The sequence below is a fragment of the Elephas maximus genome, chromosome 3, assembly GCF_024166365.1.
Source record: "Elephas maximus indicus isolate mEleMax1 chromosome 3, mEleMax1 primary haplotype, whole genome shotgun sequence".
Taxonomy (NCBI): domain Eukaryota; kingdom Metazoa; phylum Chordata; class Mammalia; order Proboscidea; family Elephantidae; genus Elephas; species Elephas maximus.
Window position 1 is genome coordinate 184,153,666 of NC_064821.1, and position 16,723 is coordinate 184,170,388.

Sequence of the window (16,723 nt, forward strand, 5' to 3'; positions counted from 1 at the left end):
AGAATCTCAACTATTAAAAAGTCATCAACAACCCCTCAGTCTCTGTAGATTAAAGTCGAATTTCCTAGTCTGCCCTGTAAGATCCTATATAGTATGACCCAAGTCTCATCCTGTCTGCAGAATATGGCTTGCTAATTTCCATCTTCACATTTTTGTCCTACTTCCTTTACCACCAATAGTGTGCTGGTAAATATTAATAACCATTTCTCCAGAAGAAAAAAGTCCTGATCTAGCCTTTACCAATTTCCATGGTGTATATGTATATATTTGTTGGTGTAGGACCAGGCAGCATTTCATTCTGTTGTACATGGAGTCACTGTGAGTTGAAGCTGACTCGGTGGCACCTAACAACGACAACATATATTCCTACCACTGAAGATTTCATTCTTAGAACATGATGTCACTGAACATGGAATTGGAAAGAGATGTGTAATCGGTTCTAGCAAGCCAGTAAGAGACAGCTGGAGGTGGGTCCAGCACAACGTTGTTACCATCCAACTTCCCCTCATCTGTCTATAAATTTACTCCCTGTAGTTCAAAGTTCAACCTGTATCGCTTTCTTTTAAAGACTTTCAGTAAAAGTCCTAATCCATAAATGTCTTTACCAATCAATTGGAATTTAACAATTGCCTCGAATTGTTAATTTCCAAAAGTATTTGCTGAAAAGTCAACTAATTGATTGACAAAAAAAACCTAGGAATAATAAAAGCAGCAAAAAAGAGAAGTATTCATGACACCATATTACCTCCCTGAAGCTCCTAAAACCCGAAAAAAACAAACCTGTTGTCATTGAGTCGATTCCAACTCATAGCGACGCTATAGTACAGAGTAGAACTGCCCGAAAGGGCTTCCAAGGAGCAGCTGGTGGATTCAAACTGGCGACCTTTGGGTTAGCAGCTGAGCTCTTAACCACTGCAACACCGATCTTCTAAAGGAATCCTAAAATCAGGCATTAGGGAAGCTCCCAGGAAGAAAATTCCTGCCCTCCAGGCCCTATGAGCACTAAAGATCATTGGAAGTACTTTATTGCAAACAGAATTTATCAACTCTCCATTATTACAAACACCTATATATATATTTTTTTATCCCCAGGACATTGCCTAAAGGGCTCTTTGCAAGATGGGGAGTAGTCCTATCCTGGTCCTTGACAAATCCCCTGAGAATGTAAGAATGGACTTCTAAGCCCATCTGAGGGCTAGCTACAGGTAGGTAAGGAAGAGAAGCCGGTTCCTGAGGCTGTGAGAAGAGCAAGAGCTACATTACCTAACTGGAATGCCAGCCAGGTGGGTCAGCTTCATTTCCACCTCACAGGTGACACACCCCTAGGCTTGAAGGAAGCAAGTAATTAAGAATGCCAACACACTGGCTGAGGCAATGAGGAGAGGTCTGAAAATGGAATGACTCAGTCATTCTGCTCACTAACTAGGTCAGCACTGGGAGGTAGGCCGGACTCAGGCTATTGGAAACTGACAGAGCATTCAGGGGATAGGAGGTGTGAGACTGAACCAAACTCTGGTGATTGCTTTGGGGCATTCACTTGAACTCTCTTGTTAACTCCCTTTTTTAATGTGACTAATGGCCCATTTTGACCTCTACGGGTACTGCACACTGAGAATGTTTTCCTAAATTATAAACATACGCTTCTTTTCCTGCATCACAGACCTCTGGGGTTGAGTGACTATATCTAATTGGCGTCTGTTACGAACTGAATTGCATCTCCCAAAAATGTGTGTCAATTTGGCTAGGCCATGATTCCCACTATCGTGTAATTGTCCGCCATTTTGTCATCTGATGTGATTTTCCTATATATTGTAAATCCTACCTTTATGATGTTAATGAGACAGGATTAGAGGCAGTTATGTTAATGAGGCAGGACTCAATCCATACAAGACTAGGTTGTATCTTGAGTCAATCTCTTTTGAGATATAGAAGAGAGAAGCGAACAGTGGAGGGGGGAACCTCATATCACCGAGAAAGCAGTGCTGGAAGCAGAGCTCATCATTTGGACCAGGATCCCTGCGATGAGAAGCTCCTAGACCAGGGGAAGATTAATGACGAGACCTTTCCCTAGAACTGATAGAGAGAAAAAGTCTTCCCCTAGAGCTGGCACCCTGAATTTGGACTTCTAGCCTCCTAAATGAATTTCTGTTTGTTAAAGCCACCTACTTGGATATTTCTGTTATAGCAGCACTAAATAATTAAGACAAAATTCACTAGAATCACTCTCAGAGATGTGCCCCCTGTTACTTTCCAGATTATTGAACTGTTACGTGTTCTGGCCATTCCCATGTTGTTTATAGACTCTCAGCAAACCTGTAGATCACAGCAACACCTTACAGAGAAGTAAGTTGCACTTACAGTTTTTTGCTGGAAAAAAAAAATCTGGAATTGAAAAGTATCATTATTTAGGTAATCTTCCTGGTTTAGGAAGAGATGAAGTCCTGAGGTCAGAAGAAACCGATCAAGACCAAGAAGTAGGGAGGAATGATGAATAAAGTACTCTGAGAGCACCCAACGGCTGAGGAACATTTAAAAAGAAACATTGACAATGGGAAGAGAAGGAATGAAAACTGAGGGACTGAGTAATGGGAACTAATAGAATGAGGTGACAAGTGCTAATCAGGTGTGCTGGCTCTGCAGAAGTTTTTAAGTGGACTAGTTTCTGGGTAGCTTCCTTCAGGCAGTGCCCTTCCATTCTGTCCCTGGGCCACAGTTCGTACACAGGCAGCTCCGCTCTTACTTGTAAGTAAAAGATGCTAATGTAGCACCAGGCTCTTTGCCTCCCTCTCTGGATCCTCTGCGCGAGCAACAAAGGTTCAACACGATGGGAGTGAGTACAATTAATTGAATTGAGCTGATATTTTTAAGCATCATCCATATGTAAGCCAGGCAAAGATTCAATCGTTGCCCTCAAGGGGATTTCGTGAGGATACTAGGCATTAAATGTACAAATCCTTCCTGTTTGACACATGCCCTTCACCTTAATCAGATAGATGCTGGAAGGTGATGTAGACTGTAAAAGGACAATATGGCCTTTGTCCACAGAGATTCATTCCTGAAAGAAGCTGAAAGAGCCGATTCTTACCGCCCATACAGTGCATTCTGTTGTTGACTTCCTGCTTCCTACAAGACTTTCCTTTTGATCTTTAGTTTCCTCCTCCCCTCCTTCTCTAGATGAATAGTATTTACAGGCCCTTAATAGTGGTTAAGTGCTATGGCTGCTAACCAAAAGGTCAGCAGTTCGAATCCACCAGGCGCTCCTTGGAAACTGTATGGTGCAGTGTTACTCTGTCTTATAGGGTCTCTATGAGCCAGAATCGACTCGACGGCAAAAAGGGTTATGCAGCAAACAGCTTCTAATGCTCAGCGAGAGAGCATGGTAGTTACTTCTTGAAATTGAAGGACAGGCCAGTGACTTGGTGTTGCTCTGGCTTATCCCTTTGGGATACCCTAGCACTAAACATACACACATTTACAATTAGGTTTCACTGTGGATGCAGTTTGTTACTCAAACCCAACCCAGTGCCACTAGTGTCCCTGTTTAAAACCAAACCAAACCAGTTGCGGTGGAGTTGATTCCAATTGATGGTGATCTCATGTGTGTCAGAGTAGAACTGTACTCCGTAGAGTTTTCAATGGCTGATTTTTTGGAAGTAGATCGCCAGACCTTTCTTCCAAGGAACCTCAAGGTTAACTTGAAAGTCCAACCTTTCAGTTAGCAGCCAAGTGTGTTAACCGTTTGCACCACTCAAGGACTCCAAACAGCCCGCTAGAGACAGTGAAATGATCACTATGAGTACTGAGTAAATATTTATATGATAATGGTATAGGCATTCATTTTTCATTTACTTTTCACTTAAAACAGCTCAGAGGCCTGTTACATCATCTCTGGTTGTGAACAACAAACAGTGTTCCCTCCCTCCTAATGTAAATGTTGTTGGGGCCACTCCCTTTCTACCCAAAGGGTAGAATCTGCCAGGAACTCTGAGAACAGTAATATCCTAAAGACTTTCTCCTTGGTGAAAAGAAAACATCATGTCTCTTTCCCAGATTTATTACCACCTACGATCTTTCTTCCCTAACAGTCCTCCTGTGGGTAAACTTTGCTAATAAGAAAGGTACCAGATAATTAGTAGAGGGAATTGGAACCAAAAAGAGAAATAATGGAGACACCATTAGTGTCCTATTTAGTAAAACTACTATCTGAGCAGAATAGTAGATAGCCTTTTTCTGCCGGGAAGGAAAATAGTAGACAAGAAAAGAGGCAAAAGATAAGGACAGGGGATTAGTAGTAGAGTAGGAATCCTGTTGTTAGGTGGCATCAAGTTGGTTTCGGCTCATAGCTACCTGATGTATAACAGAATGAAATGTTGCCCGGTCCTTCGTCATCCTCACAATCATTTGCTATGTTTGAGCCCCTTTTTGCAGCCACTGTGTCAATCCATCTCTAGTTGGGGGTTCTTCCTCTTTTTCACTGACCTCTGCTTTACCAGGCATGATGTTCTTCTCTAGGGATTGGTCCCTCCTGAGTACAAATAACAAAGGGTGATTCCGAGATGACAAGTCAGTACTGCCCAGAGCCTGAACTTGAAAAGGGCCTATTCTGGCTTTCCTCTGGTCACATTCCTCCCCACGGGATGAGTTGCCCACGGGATGAGTTGCCCACGGGACCAGAGACATGCCCATCTGGAGCCCAGGATTCCCTTCTATACCAACCTCTGGGTGTCTGGGAGTCTGGGATTCCTTACCCAAATGGCCCAAGCCTGCTTCCAGGGCCTCTTCAGTGGGTCCAGATATCTGAGCTTGGACAGCTCTAGTGGGCCGGCTCTCCCCACACTGTCACGTTCCAAGTCACAACCCCAAGGAGTCCAATAATTCTAAATTTGAAACTGGCTTTCCAAGTTATTGTATTTGTCAAGGTAGGAGGATAGAATAATTTTTATTTAACAACTTGTTAGCTTTATTTATAACCTTAAAATATTAGACATATGGTATATGGGCCTCTGTTTTTACTGTTGCTTCAGGCCCCACAAATGTTAGGGGTGGGCCTGTTTAATATAAAATGTGCTTGGGATTGAAACAACAAAACAGTTCCTGTGGAGTGCTTGGGGCTAAGAGAGCTACATATTTAAGGGAAAATATGTTTCTCTGCAATTGATTAAAAGCCTTGATTGCAAATCTAGATTTTTACTTAAAGCCACTGATTTGTCTTGAAATTTTTCTCTAAAGCCAAGTAGGTTCCTATCATGTGATGACCTGTGTCTAAAATCACTTCATCTGGCGCTGCTCTAGTCTCCGCGGGCATAGCTGCGGGAATGTCGCTACTCCCATCTCTTCTCTGCTTGGCCTCCCTCCCCCCACTTTCTTATGAAATGAAAGTGATATGTTGTTTAAGTACATAGTTATAAAGATTGCGTGTCCTTTTGTTTTTCCAATAGCAAATGAATTGACTTTTTTATATTCCTTTCTCTCAAAAGAACAAACCTAACAAAATTGTTTTTTAACATGGCTGTCAAAATTTTTTCCCCTTTGAGTCATATACTTTTAGTAAGATATATGTTCCATTTTGCTTGTTGAGATAGTGTATCATCAAAGCTTTTGATATTTGATCTTTCACTATTGGAGCTGAGGAGAGAGGCAGGCCAGTCTTGGGCGGGGTGCTAATCTGGAAAGAACTGAGTAAGGTATTTACCCACAGCAGCTGAGAGGGAATGAAGCCAGAGGGCAAGTGCACAACTATATTGGGAGGTGTGGCAGGGTAAGTATTAATCTGAAGGAGCAAAATCTTGTCATCAAGTCCAAGGGGCAAATTCAGAGCCAAAAATAGGAGATGAAGTCAGAGTTCAAAAACTTAGTAAACTCAAGTATAATGACTAAGGCAGGTATGAGGTGAAAGAGTCCAGGGCCACAGAGTGAAATAGGCTGGGTCCCAGAGCTCCCTGTTATGAGGTGGGCTAAAAAAAAAAAAAGCCCCAGTCAAATTCAGTGACAGAAGAGAAGACAGCACCAGCACAATGGAATTCAGACTCTAGTGCTCAATTAATATTTTTTGGATGATGGAATAGATTTGTTAGTCAGTTAGCAATATTTATGGAGAATATACAAGACTTATTTAAAAATATGTATATTGCCAGCCAATTCAGCAGCTTTCAACACTGAAGAAAGGCAGGAAGAAAAAGGTGTAAATGTGAAAATTCAAAATTTACTGACATTACAGACACAATGGTTACCCTAGACTTTCTCTTGCCATCAAATAGAACATCTAACTTAGTCATTAAGAAACAAAAACTGTTTCTTATTTCAAAATGAAGAGAAATCTAGCATCTCTCTCTCATTTTTTTGTTTGTTTTGTTTTTCATTCTTTCTTGCTTCCCAGCCCGAGTCTGGAACTCAGTCTGGAAGAAAGGAGCCACGGTTAGTTTCACGGTCTTCACCTGTGACAGACACTATAAAATCTCATGCCCCAGGTCTGAGATGGTCGCAGGCAGTAGACTTGTGGGCATAAAATATACCACGTATAATGTCGTACAGTGACATCTCATCACCATGTCTCTAAAGCAGGCTTCTGAAAACCACTAACAGCAGATTGGAGTCTATGTTTTGGGTGACTCAAGAGTCACACTTCATTTACCCTCCCAGTTTTACTGAACTCTTTGGTATCTCAGCTGATTCATCATGTGTCCAACGGCAAAAATCTTCAAGAACCCAGGGGAAAAGATACCTCAAAGTGCTCTATTGTTAAAGAGTTCAATGATTCTCTTTACTGAAAGATCAGAACATCAGAATGACCACTAACAGCAACAGCCACAGCCGCAGCAGCAGCTAAGAATATTGGCATCCAATAAGATTTTATTGTTTGTCACCCTTGCAGCAAGTGGCTTGCCACAATTAAATAATGACATGGCAGTAACTGGGTACTAGAAAAGGCAAGGAGACTCCTCTCACCTGGTATATGTTCAGAAAGCCAGCTAAGGACATGCTGTCTTCAAAATGCTAAGAGGTATAGTAACCTGACAGAGTGACATCAACACCTCCTGCTTCCTCCAACACATATCAGTGAGTGATGACAGAAATTAACCACCTTAGCGAACGGCAATACCATTTCCGTCATCATTTCGACACATCAGATACTGGTCAGTGCTAGGGACATGGAAGGCAATTTTTTTTTCTCAGTAGAACATCACTGCTTAGCATATTAACAACAGCACTTTTCAAGCACTTAGCCACACAGGGCAATGGAATAAATATTCCGTTCCACAAGTTAAATCTAATCCCTGCTTAGCTTTTCTAAGAGCTTACAATCTATTTTAGATCACAAACTATAAGTTCCTTCAAAGGTTGTGGTTGAGGATGAAACCAGGGCAAATAACAATGCCGGAGGTAACAGTTTTTCTGACAGGAGCTTGTCCCTGATTATTGTCTCTGCACTCTGGGGAATAAAGGGTCACAGGGGTTTATGAGGGGGCATTAGCTTAAATAGGAAGAGAACAATTAAGAGGATAAGGGACTTGAGTACAAGGTGATAAAGCCTAGGAACAGATGGCTTGATGAAGAATGCTTACAAGGGTTAAAGATATTGTTCTATATGCTATTTGCAGAGTTTTTCACAAAAGCTAGAGAAATTATTCCTGATATTTTAGGAGTTTAGCCTAAGATACATGACAAGAATTGTAAAGACATCAATGTGGATATTTAAGAACAAATCACTCAATAAAGAACAATATTAGCTGCTACGATTTTGGAGTGTGCACATATGGTCAGATACACATAAAGGTAAAGAGTTAACAATCGTTTCCTCACTTAATCTTCTCAACAAATTTTTCTTCTAACCCTAAGTCTTCAGTTTAATTTTGTTAAACACCACAACCTGGTCTGAGCTCAGTTAAGGAAGGTAAATGTATGGTGGACCTTGGGAAATTCTGAAACCAAGGGCTCAGAGTTTTCAGGATTCTTTTTTCAGCATGCAAGCTTCACTTTCTCCACTGCAAACTGGCTTCTTCCACACAAGAGGGAATAACAACAGTTCCAGAGCCTGACATCTCGCAGTGCTCACCATCAGAGAACAGAGACCAGCCTTTTCTGTCCAAAAATCTGGAGAAAGGGCTCTGACTAGACCATTTTGGGTAGGGTGCCCATCCTTAGACAAACAAATTATGTCCAGTGTGGGGCATGGTGAAGTATTATATTTGGGTCGGATGTCCAGCCCTAGACTAACGACTGTGACCAGGCAAATAGAGTCACATAAGAACATGGAAGCCCCATAAGAATTACATGATTGGAGAGGGAGATGTGGTCAGGGGCTTGTGTTCATGCTTGGGACAAAAGACACTGGGGAAGCAGAGGTGGGATTCTGGATATAGGGTAAGAAGAAGAATATGCAGAGCTCTGGAGCAAGAGTAGCCTTGAGTGAGGGCACTTGGCAGACAGAACAAGTGACCAGCAACATGGACTTTAGAAAGTATAAAAATTTTGTGGAAGAATAGACCTTCCAAAGTTCTCCTAAAGACAGAAGAAAGAATAGAGAAGTGCATGTTCCTTCTCCTTAAGAACACTTTCTGGAAGTTGCACAGTACATTCCTGCTTACATCCCATTGGCCAGAACTTGGTCACACGATCACACCTAGCTGCAAAGGAGGCTGATAAATGTTTTATTTATTCTGGGTGGCTATTTGCCAAGCTAAAAATTATAGATTCTTTCATTAAGGAAGGCCGGAATGGATATTAGAAGAAATTAGTAACATATGCCACAGGCCGTGCAAAAAATAGTTACTATTTTGTTTGGCCATAACAGTTCTTCTCTTGTTTTGGGGAATTGTTCTCTCCTACTGCAACCAAGTGATTTTGGAGGGACTTTCCACTGACGGTATCCCACTTCCCTGGTCACAGAGATGAGCCCCTGACCCAGGGTATTTCAAACATAACACCCCCATCCTCCTAGACCTCTGTGATTGGTCCAAACATGAAAAAAACAAAAACAAATTTGACCTATCAGAGCTCTTCCCTGGGATTTTTTAACTGGAGTTTTCTCAGGGTATGGGATCGTAAGGATACCAGCCCAAGGCTACATAAGGCTACTTAAGGCTGTGGTTGAAACATGGTGACAGCAACTTAAAAGACTAGAGCCAACACAGAGAGAGACACAGAGGTGAGAAGTGAAGAGAAAGAAATGAGGAGATTTGGGATGATATTGAAGCCGTTGGAGCTAGTCATCCTTGAGAACAACTCCACCTCTGCTCTTCTTACAGTTTGGCCATATGAGCCATTGCATCGCCCTGCCTTGCTTAAGTTTGTTTTATCTGGGTTTCTGTAATTTACAATCAAAAATATTTTGACTAATATAACTAACATTTAAAATTTCCAAACCAAGCTATACATACATAACCAATGAATATCATCAATCATGTGATGTGCTCATACTTAAAAAATCTTTAATTTTCAGGCTTCAGATAACATAAAGCAAAGTTGCTGTATTGTACTGAGTGGCTTCCATGTATGATAAGCACCCTGTTATCTAGGTTTTGGGAATACAAGATTATACCATTATCCCTGACTTCAAGGTGCTTCATCCTCTGATGGAAGGCAGTGAGGTAATAAATAATTATAATACCATAGAGATACGTAAAAGGTAAGCAATGGTACAAAGTTAGGAGTGATCAACTAGACTTAGCTAACTTCATTTACCAAAGAAATTTCCTTATAATAATTAATTGGGAACACTACTATTATACTTTAGTGCTAGAAGGCATTTTCTTAAAATTCCAAATTGGAAAATTTCTTTTCCTTATTACTTCCCTGTGAAGTATACAAGTTTTATTCTACTCTAACATGGGAGATTACAGGTAGAAAAGTAGAGAAATCCAGCTTGATATGGTGTGTTCAGATTATTGAGATGATTAATTAACAAGATCTGAAGAATTTCTGATATTTTTAATACAGAAAAAAGAAAATACAAAAAAAAACTTCCTGAAGTAGCCAAAAATAAAATATCAATATCCAAGTCACGAATCTGTAATTTTAAGATAGAAAAAATAATTTATTAGATAGTAGACAAAATTCAATAATATTCACATTGTAACAAGATCATCTGTACATAACTATACTGATCAGAAGAGTTATTTGTTTAAAACAAACAGATTTTGCAAGGCTCTAGGATGCCGTTGTCAATAGTATCCTTAAGACAACAGACACTGTGAGACTAAGTATATAGAGCCAAACAGGCATTAACAAACTCTGTAGAGCCTTGCTCAAACTATAGTAAACACCGGATTAAATCCTATCAAGATAATTTGGCCTAATATAAAGTCTTATAATTCCAGGAGTACCTACAAAAAGATGAATTAGGGGAAAAGGCAAGGAGAGAGAAAACAGAGGGCTGTTTTTTCAAACTGAGTTATGTATTAACAATCTCTAGGAGCCAGAGCCAACATGGCTCTGTAGACAGAAACACCATGCCATCCCTCTGCAACAAAGACCTGAAAAACTAAGTAAAACAGATATAAACATCAATTCTGGAATCCTAAGCATCAAATGAAGGGATAAAGAACTAGATCAAGCACCAAAGGGAAGAAGAAACTGACAGAGAACAGAAAACAAGGAGAGCTACAGAGCAGAGGTCCCATGCCAGCTAATGAAGCATGGATTTGGCATCTTAGAACACAGCTGCAAATGACCCCGACAGGAAGTATGGGAAGGTAACTTTACAGAGCTGCCAACAGGAGACAGAGAACCCACTCTGCACATCACATCCTCTACCTTCCCTCCTGCCTCTCTGTACCACACGCTGAGTGCCATGTCCCAAAGCATCACTTGCAAGGACTTCTGGACCCCCTGACCCTACCCCACACTGCCCCCCAGCCCCACCCCACAGGCACCAGTTCATGTGGCAAATACCCCATTCAAGCCCCTCCCCCATTGGATCTGCCCACCTGGACAAGGTGGTGAGAACTATCATGCCCATAGATGAGCAAGCAACAAAATATGTACAACCCGCCCACCCAGAAATAGCCAAATAAAACAAAAAAGCAGGATGAAACAAATGTACAGTTGATAAACAAAGAAAATAATCCCTGGATGTCTCAGAGACAACAGACAATATCAAAATGTATTAAAAAAAATAGGATAGGATGGCTCCAGTAAGCAACCAAAACAAAACCCCAGATGACCTTCCAGCAGAAGAAAAGGCACTGAAACTACCTGATAGGGAATTCAAAAATCTAATATTCAGCTCTCCAAGAGATTAGGAAAGAGATGAAGGAAAACACAGACAAAACTAAGGAAAAAAATAAACAAAATCATGGAAAATACAGACAAAATCAGGGAAAACACAAAGCAATAAAAGAATATAAGAACAAAATGTGAAAATAAATAAACAATTAGAAACCATATAAAAACAGCAGTTAGAAATCCAAAAGATAAACAACAAGATTTCAGAAATGGACAATGCAATAGAAAGTTTCAGGAGCAAATCTGAAACAGTGGAAGACAGGATCAGTGAAACTGAAGACAAATCCTTGAATTCCACTTTGTTGGAGGAAAAATTAGAGAAAAGAATGAAGAAAAATGAAAAAACCTAAGAACTACGTGGAATACAATCAAGAGCAAAAATCTGCATGTTATTGGAGTTCTAAAACAGTGGAATAAAATGGAAAACACAGAGAGGATCATTGAAGATTTGCTGATGGAAAACTTCCATAATATCATGAAAGATGAAAAGCTGACCATCCAAGAAGCTCAATGAACCCCATAAAGGATAGACCCCAAAGAAAGTCACCAAGATATATCATAATCACGCTCACCAAAACCAAAGACGTTAAAGAAACTCTAACATCACTGAAAAGAGAAATTGACTGTCCCACAATAATAGTAGAAGATTTCGACACACCACTCTCAGTAAAACAGAGACCAGCTAGAAAGAAACTCAGCAAAGGTACAAAAGATCTAAAGGCCACAATCAATCAGCTTGACCTCACAGACATATACACAACACTCCACCCAACAGCAGTGAAGTATACATTCTTTTCCAATGCACATGGAATGTTCTCCAGAATATACCATATCTTAGACAACAAAGCAACCCTCAACAAAATCCAAAACATTGAGATAACACGAAGCATCTTCTCTGATCACAATGCCATAAAAATAGAATTTAATAACAGGAACAACAAGGAAAAAAGTCAAATACATGGAAACTGAATAACACCTTGCTTAAAAACCACTGGGTGATAGAAGAAATCAAAAATGGAATAAAAAAAATTCCTAGAATCAAATGACAATGAAAACACATGTTACCAAAACCTGTGGGACACAGCAAAGGCAGTGCTCAGAGGTCAATTTATAACAATAGATGCACACATCCAAAAAGAAGAAAGGGACAAAATCAAAATGTTAGCTTTACAACTTGAACAAATCGAAAGAGAACGGCAAAAGAAGTACACAGCCACCAGACGAAAGGAAATAATAAAGATCAGAGCAGAAATAAATGAAATAGAGAATAGAAAAACAATAGAATCAACAAGACCACAAGTTGGTTCTTTGAGATCAACAAAATTGACGAACCATCGGCCAAACTGACAAAAGAAAAACAGTACAGGAAGCAAATAGCCCAAATAAGAAATGAAATGGGAGACATTACAACATACCCAACGAAAATAAAAAAGATTATAACAGTACTATGAAAACTGTACTCCAACAAATTTGAAAATCTAGAGGAAATGGACAAATTTCTACAAACACCCTACCTACCTAAACTAACACAAACTGAGGTAGAAAATCTGAACAGACCCATAACAACAGATTGAAAAGTTAAAAAAAAAAAAAAAAAACTCCCCACAAAAATAAAGTCCTGGCCCAGACGGCTTCATTTGAGAATTCTACCAAACATTCAGCGAAGACCTCACACCAGTACCACTCAAACTATTTCAGAATATAGAAAAGGAAAGGCTACTTGCAAATTCATTCTATGAGGCCAGCCCACCCCTGATACTAAAGCCAGGCAAAGACACCACAGAAAAAGAAAGTTACCCACCAATATCTCTCATGAATATACATGCAAAAATGCTCAACAAAACTCTAGCCAATAGAATTCACCACCATATATTAAAAACACACCATGACTAAGTGGGATTCATACCAGGTATGCAAGGATGGTTCAACATTAGAAAATCAATCAACATAATTCAACATACAAGTAAAACAAAAGGAAAGAATCACATGATCATCTCAATCAACACAGAAAAGGCATTCAATAAAATCCAAAAACTATTCCTGTAAAAGCTCTCCATAAAATAGGAATAAAAGGGAAATTCCTCAGCCTAATAAAGGTTTTTTTTTTTTTTTTTTTTTTATATTAAACCAATGGAAACCCTGGTGGCGTAGCAGTTAAGCGTTCGGCTGCTAACCAAAAGATCAGCAGTTCAAATTCACCGGGTGCTCCTCGGAAGCCCTATGAGACAGTTCTACTATGTCCTGTAGGGCCACTATGACTCAGAATCAACTCGATGGCAACAGGTTTTTTGGTTTTATATTAAACCAACAGCCAACTTCATTCTCAATGAAGAGAGGCTGAGAACAGGAATAAGACAAGAATGCACTTTATCACCACTCCTATTTAACATTGTGCTGGAAGTCCTAGCTAGAGCAAGAAAAAGAAACAAAGGGCATCCAAATTGGTAAGGAAGAAATAAAACTACCCCCGTTCATGAATGATATGATACTATACATAGAGGACCTAGAAGACTCCACAAGAAAACTACTGGAACTAAGAGAAAGATTCAGCAGAGTTGTAGGATACAAGAAAAACACACAAAAATTTGTTGGATTCCTATGCACCAATAAAAAGAACTACGAAAAGGTAATCAGAAAAGCAATACCATTTACAATAGCCCCTAAAAAAATAAAACACTTAGGAATAAATCTAACCAGAGATGTAAAAGACCTATACAAAGAAAACTACAAAACAGTACTGCAAGAAACCAAAAGAGACCTACATAAATGGAAAAACTTACCATGCTCATGGATAGGTAGACTCAACATTGTGAAAATGTCAATTCTGCCCAAAACAATCTACAAATACAACGCAATCCCAATCCAGATACCAACAGTGTTCTTTCACGAGATGGAAAAACTAATCATTAACTTTATGGAGAGGAAAGAGGCCGCGGATTAGTAAAACATTACTGAAGAAGAAGAACAAAGCAGGAGGTCTTGCACTACCTGACCTCAGAAACTACTATACAGGTATGGTAGTCAAAACACCCTGGTACTGGTACAACGACAGACACGTTGACCAGCGTAACAGAATCGAGAACCCAGATGTTAATCCATTCACCTATGGTCACCTGATCTTGACAAAGGCTCAAAGTCCATTGAATGGGGAAAAGAAGTCTTTTTAACAAAGGGTGCTGCCAAAACTGGATGTCTATCAGTAAAAAAAATTAAACAGGACCCATACCTCACACCATATAAAAAACTAATTAAAAATGGATCAAACATCCAAATATAAAACCAAAAACTATAAAAATCATGGAAGAAAAAATAAGATCAATGGTAAGGGACTTAATATATGGCATAAATAGGATACAAACCATAATTAACAATCCACAAACACAAGAAGATAAGCTAGATGTCTTAGGCTGGGTTCTCTAGAGAACCAAAACCAGCAAAGCATATAAATATATATTTAAAATATATATATATAGAGAGAGAGGTTTATAGCAAGAAAATGGCTCACGAGGTTGTAGAAGGTGGAACGTCCCAAGTCTGTGGGCCAGGGTAGAGGTGTTTCCTAATTCACGTAGCCACAGGTCCTGGCAAATCTAAGATCAGCAGGTGAGAGAGCAGGGCTCTTGCTCACAGGCTGCGAAGATCGATGAATCGGCAGGTAAAACCATAGGTAAGATGCTAGCTCAAGTCCAGAGAACTGGAAGTTAGATGAACAGGAACCATCTATAGGATCCAGAGCAAGCAAAAAGCCCACAAGCCTTGCCAAGTCTGCCTTGCCAAAATGTCTGCTTATATTTGATGCAGTCCGCATACCCAGGGAAACTCCCTTTCAACTGACTGGCTACTCACAGCAGATCCCATCATGGAAGTGATCACACTACAGCAAACCTCACAATGGCCCCACCAAGTAGGCCCACAACCTTAACTATCACACTAGACAACTGGGGTCTTCTAAAAATTAAACACTTATTCACCAAAGTAGGACCAAATTACTGGGCTGAAGGTTGGGGACCGTGGTCTCAGGGGACATCTAGCTCAATTGACATAACATAGTTTATAAAGAAAATGTTCTACATTCTACTTTGGTGAATAGCGTCTGGGTCTTAAAACTTGTGAGCAGCCACCTAGGATACTCTACTGGTCCCACACTGTCTGGAGCAAGGGCGAACGAAGAAAAACAAAGACACAAGGGAAAGATTAGCCCAAAGGACTAATGGACCACAACTACCACAGCCTCCACCAGGCTGAGTCCAGCACAACTAGATGGTGCCCAGCTACTGCTACTGACTGCTCCGACACGGATCACAACATAGGGTCCAGACAGAGCTGGAGAAAAATGTAGAACAAAATTCAAACTCACAAAAAAAGACCAGACTTACTGGTCTGACAGAAACTGGAGAAACCCTGAGAGTATGGCACTCAGACACTCCTTTAACTCAGCACTGAAGTCGCTCCTGAGGTTCACCCTTCAACCAAAGATTAGATAGGCCTATAAAACAAGCAATAATACATAGTTTAACCATGTGTATGAGACTAAATGGGCACACTAGTCCAGGGCAAGGACAAGAAGGCAGGTGGGGACAGGAAAGCTGGACTAGGGAACCCAAGGTTGAGAAGGTGAGAGTGTCGACACGTTGTGAGGCTGGCAACTGTCTTAGTTATCTAGTGCTGCTAAAATAAAAATACCACAAGTGGATGGGTTTAACAAAGAGAAATTTATTTCCTTGCAGTAAAGTGGGCTAAAAGTCCAAATTCAGGATGTCAGCTCCAGGGGAAGTTTTTCTTTCTCTGTCGACCTTCTTATCATTCTTCCCCCAGACTAGGAGCTTCTCTGTGCAGAAACCCAGGGTCCAAGGACATGCTCTGCTCCTGGCACTGCTTTCTTGGTGGTATGAAGTCCCCAGCTCTCTGTTTGCTTCTGTGTCCTTTTATCTCTTGTGAAATAGAAGGTGGTGCAGGCCGCGCCTCAGGGAAACTCCCTTTATATTGGATCAGGGATGTGACCTTAGTACCAAAACGAAACCCACTGCCGTTGAGTCGATTCCAACTCATAGCGACCCTTTAGGACAGAGTAGAACTGCCCCATAGTGTTTCCAAGGAGTGCCTGGCAGATGCGAACTGCTGACCTTTTGGTGTCCACAATATTGGATAGTAGTGATGAATTTCGTCATCTGGGAATTCTTCTAAAGATGCACCAAGTATATTATCTGCTTCTACTTTAAGAACCCTTTATCAAATTAAGAAAATTTCCCTTTTTTCCTTGTTAGATAAGAATTTTTTATTCAGGGGCGGATACTGAATTTTATCAAATCCTTTTTCTCCAGCTATTGAAATAATCATATGTCTTTCGCTTCTTTAGTATATTAATCTAGTAAATTATATTTACAGATTAAAAAAAAAAATTAAGCCATTCCTATAAACCTGGAGTGCATTCTACTTGGTCATGATGGATTATTCTTTTAATACACTGCTGATTTTATTCTCTAATAGTTAAGATTTTGCA